Source organism: Octodon degus, unplaced genomic scaffold, assembly GCF_000260255.1.
Source record: "Octodon degus isolate 3935 unplaced genomic scaffold, OctDeg1.0 scaffold00152, whole genome shotgun sequence".
In the NCBI taxonomy this organism is placed as follows: domain Eukaryota; kingdom Metazoa; phylum Chordata; class Mammalia; order Rodentia; family Octodontidae; genus Octodon; species Octodon degus.
Window position 1 is genome coordinate 1,155,903 of NW_004524728.1, and position 6,298 is coordinate 1,162,200.

Sequence of the window (6,298 nt, forward strand, 5' to 3'; positions counted from 1 at the left end):
CAAGTGCAAGGGCCTGAGTTCAATCCCCGGTTCTGAAAAAAAAAAAAATCATAATATATACCTATGTGATAAATATGTGTTTTTTATTAATTTTATTGAGATAGCAATGAGACAGTTTCAAAACAGGTTAGGAGGACAGTTACAATATCAATACATTGCATATTGTTATCTTCATAGGACTTTGATCATGATTGAATGTTGGGCTTTTTCAAAAGCCTTTTCTGCATCTACTGAAATGATCATCTGGTTTTGCTTTTGGCTCTATTGATATAGTGTATGATCCTTATAGACTTGTATATGATGAACAGTCCTTATATCCCTGGGATAAATCCTATCTGGTTGTGATGTATCACCTTCCTGATAATTAGTATATATTGTATTTGCTAGTATTTTATTGAAGATTTTTACATATATGTTCATGAGGGAGATAGGCCTGAAATTGTTTTTTATGGTTGAGTTTTTTAAGACTTTGATATCTGCATAATACTTGGTACCATAAATGATTTTTGGCAGTGTTGCTTCATTTTCCATTTCATTGAAGACTTCAAGGAGTATTGGGATTTAGTCTTCTCTAATTTTCTTGCAGAATTCAGCTGTGAATCCATCAGGAGCTGGACTTTCTGTTGGTAAGTTTTTTAATTACATTTTCAATTTCATTGGTTGATATTGGGTTATTCAGAGTTTTTATATCTTTTTGATTCAGTATTAGTGATCTGTACCTATCTAGGAATCTGTCCATTTCTTCTGTATCTACAATTATGTAAGAGTAAAGATTTTCAAAAGAGCTATTGATACTCTGAATTTCAAGAGGATCTGTAATAATATGATCCTTTCCATTTATGATTACTTGAATTTGAGAGATTTTTTCCTCTTTTTGAGGAGGATGGTTAAGGATTTACCAATTTTATTGAATCTTTCAAAAAACCAGCTCTTTGATTCATTAACTCTTTGCATTGTTTTGTTTGCTTCATTTGCACTAATTTCTGCTCTAATCTCTATAATTTCCACCTGGTTTTGTGCTTTAGACTTGGTCTGATCATCTTTTATTAAAAGCTTTAAGTGCAGCATTAGGGTATTTATTTGTTCTCATTCTGTTTTCCTAATGTGAGCATTTCCCACTGTAGATGTTCCTCTGTGCACCACTATCATTGCATTCCACAAGTTCTGGTAAATGTTTTGAATTTTCATTGAGTTACAAATGTTGTTTAAGCTCTTCTTTAATTTCATCTGTAACCCATTGGTTGCTGAGGAGGGTATTATTTAATTTCCATATGTTTATGGAGTTTGTGGTTTCTTTTGTCATTAATTTACAGTTTCATTGCACTGTGGTCAGATAATATGTATGGGATAATTTCTTTTTTCTTGCATTTACTTAAGCATGATCTATGGACTAGTATATGGCCTATTTTAGAAAATGTCCCATGTGCAGCTAAAAAGAACATGTATTCAGATGTTGTTCAGTGGAAAATTCTGCATATGTCCACTAACTCCATTTGTTCAAAGGGTTTTTTTTAAAGTTTTTTCGGTTCTGTTAATCTTTGCTAACTTTTTGCTTACTTGACCCATCTTTTTGAGATAAGGGGGTGTTAAATTCCCATGTTAAGACTGTGTTATTGGTCATTACATTTTTTATGTGTATTAAAATTTGTCTTAGTTTGCTTTTCCCATATTGATTATTTAAAAAATTATTATTTTTAAACAAGTATTTACATATTTATGACAGTTGTCCCTTCCTCTTGAAGTTTTCCCTTAATAAGTATGTAGTGACATTTTTTTGTCTGGCTTGATCATTCTTCATTTAAGGTTTAGATTGTCTGTGATCAAAATAGCTACCCATGATTCTTCCTGAGCTCCTGGAGGATGTAGTGTTGTTTTCCATCCTTTCACTTTCACCCTATGAATTTGTTTTGGGTATAAATGTGTTTCATGTATACAACATGATATTGGATTTTGTTTCTTGATCCATTCTGGAAATTTGTTCCATTCATTTATTTATTTGTTTGTTTTATTTATTTTTTAAATATATGAAAAAAATGTATCATCACTGGTTATTCGAGGAATACAAATTAAAATACAGATTCTGTCTCACCCCAGGATATATGCACAGCCATATATGCACAATATATGTACACCCATGCTCATAGTAGCCCAGTCTGTAATAGCCAAATCTTGGAAGCAACCCAAATGCCCACCACCTGAGGAATGGATAAGAAGAGGTGTTACATCTGTGCAGTGGAGTACTACTCAGTCACAAAGAAGGATGAACTTGAGACTTCTATATTTAAATGGATGCAACTCGAGATCATGTAAGTAAAATAAATCAAATATATAATTAATACTAATTACTACTATATACAATATAATATTAATAAATACTAATTAGTAATATAACTAATATACTAATTTCTCTGTTCATTGAAAAGGAATGTTTATGCTAATATTGTTTGGTTTAATTTTCATGTCCTTATACTTTGGGGTTTTTTTGCTGAGTTAACACACCTATAATATTCAAATAACAGAACTAAACAAAAAAAGGGATACAGATGAATGTCCATTTTGTACCTGTGTATTCAAACTGTTTAGGATAGATATATAGCTACATTCTCTTAATGAATAGAGGGATTTTTTCTAATAGAGTTTGTAAATAGGATATCAAGTCCGCATCTTGTACAGCAATTAACCACTAGGAAGAATGTATGCAGTGTGTTAATTATTGAAACTGTTCTACCAATTTGGTTTGAAATTGTCTTATTGCTATTTGTTTCTCAATAAAATTATGGGGAAAAACCCAATGTTTTATTTTTTAAATGTATTTGGTACAAGATCTATTGGGTCTACAGGGTCTGTTATGTATATCAGACTAGCAGTGATTTTCTTGCTTTTAGACTCCCAAGAGCTGGGATTACAGGTGCACACCACCATGCCCAGTCTCAGCCATCTTCTCAGCATGCCCTGAGGATGGGGCCAGCATGGTCGAACGCTAGCTGCTGCTGTTTGCCTAATAAGGCACTTTAATCCGCTGAGCTATTTGGCCAGCCCTTCAATCTATTTCTTTTACTTGGTGAATTGAGTCCATTTACATTGCTGGTTACAGTTGATATGTATTGGCGTATATTTTCCATATTATTTACCTGCTGTTGGTTCCTCACTTTTCCTGTTTCTAATTGTGTGATGGGTTCTTTTTGTTGTTCTTGTAGTTGTCATTTTGATCCCTTTCCAGAATGGTTTTTAGTACACTGTTTTTGGTTGATTTGATAGTCATGAATTTCTTTAGTTGTTCTTTTTCATTAAATTATTTTACTTCTTCAATTTTCAAAGAGTTTTTTTAGAGCATATCAATGTAGGCTGGAATTTGTTTTCTTGTAGTTCTTGAAATACTTTTCTCCATCCTCTTATTGAATTGATAGTTTGTGTTGAGAAATCTGCTGTTATTCTGATGGACATTTATTTATTTATTTATTTTATGTATTTCATACAGGATCTACAGAGTCTCACTACACAGATCAGACTTGTACTGATCTTCTCATTTTCAGCCTCCCAAACACTGGGATTACAGGTACATGCCACAATGCCCAGTCTCTATGCATGTCTCAGGGCACCCCGTGGCAGGGCTGGCACGGCATGCCAGGGATCAAACCCTGGTCTCTATACTCAGCCTAAGCAGATATTTTAATCTACTGAGCTGTCTAGCCAGTCCTGTGTATTATTTTAAGTATGTTTTGTGGGTTGGAAAGATAGTTCAGCAGACTAAGCCCCTTATTATGCAAGCCCAAGGACTAGGGTTCCATCCCTGGGACCACATACCACACTGGCCCCCTCCCCAGGTGCACTATTCTGGTCACTGAGACTGCACACCTGTAATCCCAGCACTGGGGAGGCTTAAAACAGGAGGATCACTTTGAGACCAAGCTTCATAGTGAGACCCTATACCAAATACATTAAAAAATGAAAAATAAATGTGATCTGTTTCTTTTCTTTAGTGGCTTTTAGTATGATGTTCTTGTATTTCTGTGATCTTAATTATTATATGTCTTGGTACAGATTTACTTTGATTGATGCCATTTGGAGTTCTATATGCCTTGCTTGTATGAACATCACATTTTTTTCCCACATCGGGGAAGATTTCTGCTATTACTTCTGCCTATATTTTTTTAATTTAATATTGACTCCTTTTTCATTGATTCTATTAGTCTTATGCTATTCATCTTTGCATCGACCTGTTGGATTATTGTTTCTTGGATAGTTGTTGTTCTTAACAGATCTTTCCTTGCCTGTTCACTAGCTGAAGCAGTTTCTTTAAAGTCTGAAAGTCTGTCTTCATTTTCATTCAAATGGGTTTGCTAAATTTTAAAGGAGCTTTTTATCTTCCACATCTGTTTTCGAATGTTTCATGCATTCTATTCCTTTCCTATATTGTTCATTCACAGTTTCCATCACTTTTTTTTTCCACTATTTTTTAAAATCTATGTCTTCTTTAGAAATGTTTAGTACTTCTTTCATAGTTATTGTTTCTTTTTTTAACTTCGGAGACTATTTCTGTTCTGATTTCCTCTCTCCCTCCCCTTCTGTAGTTATATCTTTACTTCAGTTGCTATTATTCAGAGATGTCAGGTGTGTAACTTCCAATTTTTTTTTCTATGCAGATGTCTTCTAGATTTGTTTTTGCATGGTCTAAAGACTTGAGATTGAATTTTTATCCTGTGTTTTGTCATTTTCTATTTTGGAAAGAACTCTTTATTTTGATTTATGTGATATTTTGGTGAAAGTTTGGAATCTGTATTACTGCAATAAGAATCTTTCTGTAAAAACTCTGTTCTTTAGGTATTTCTCCTGTATCAGAGATTCTTGTTTTGTGTGTGCCCCAGTATTTTGCATTCAATATTGACTGAGAATGAAATATTGCTTTTTATTTGGCACTGTATTCCTTGCTTCATTGTAGAGTTTTTGTGAGGTTCTTACCCAATCACCTTCTGATATTATTACCCATGGTAGAACATATGGTTAAGGCAGATTTACTCTAGCAATATTAGCGATCCTAATAAAGGCAAGTAAAATTTAGAAATTGCTATACTTTAGAAATTGACTAACAGTTTTGTATTTTACACCACAAGAGAAAACGCTATAGCTATATAACAAAGAAGGTTGTAAATGGGGAATTTTTATGTAAACCTGTCCTCTTCCGTCCTGTCTGGACACCTCCCCTTAATGTACTTAGAGCATTCCAGGCAGAGTAGTTCACCTACATTACGACCTGTCACCTCTGTGCCACAAGGATCCTCCCAGTAGGTCTGGGTCTCAGTCTGGGTCCCACTGGGCCTAGCAGTACATCTCAGCTAGCTGTTTTCTGTCTCAGAACTCACCCTCTGGGGCCACTCTGCAGACTTCCCAGAGGGTGGCTCCTCCAGCTCCACTCATCCAAACTTGACTGGCAGGGCCTGGGGACAAGGCTCTTCCTCCCAGGTCCCACTAGGTATTTCTTAATCCATTCAAATTGATGTCACAATTTTCACAAGTATCTAATTTAACACAATTCAACATTTTATAGTACCCTTCATAATATTCTAGTGTTTTCTCATAAGTCACTTTATCCTCTCCTCTCTTGTTCTCTCCACTTCTCCCTTTTCTCTGCTCTCCTCATCTCTCTTCTCACCTTGTCTCTCTTTTTCTGTCTCCCTCTTTATCTCTCTCTCTCTCCTCTCTTTGCGATGGGATCTCACTAAGTAACCCAAGCTTGCCTCAAACTCAGAGTGAGTGAACCTTTTGCCTCAGCCTCCCAAGTGCTAGGATTGTACACATGCATCACTACTCCTGGACCCCTTTCCTTTTCTCTTTATTCTTGTCTAATTAAACATCTATCAATTTCATAGACCCTTTCAAAACTCTATTTTTAAGTCATCTCCCTAATCTTATTTCCTTCCTTTTAGATTATATTTCTTCTATTTTTTCATTATCTTATGGAGAAATATAAAGTCATTAATCTTTTTACTTTACTTCTTTCATAATATAGGCATTTACAGGTACAAAATCCACTCTAAACTGCTTTAGCTACATCTCATAAGTTTGGATATATTTCCTCTTTGTATGCTCTTATTTTGAACTTTTGTATAGTTCTATTTTTTTAAACAGGGTCTCAAACTTTGATTTTTATTGTTCTGTTATTTAGGTAATCTTTTATTTTGTTGTTTAGTTCTATATTTGTCACTCTTGCTTCTGTTACTTTGGTGTTCTGTTATTAACTGCATACTGTTTATAATGCAAAATATGAAATTGTACCTCCTACTACCTTTTCATATATATA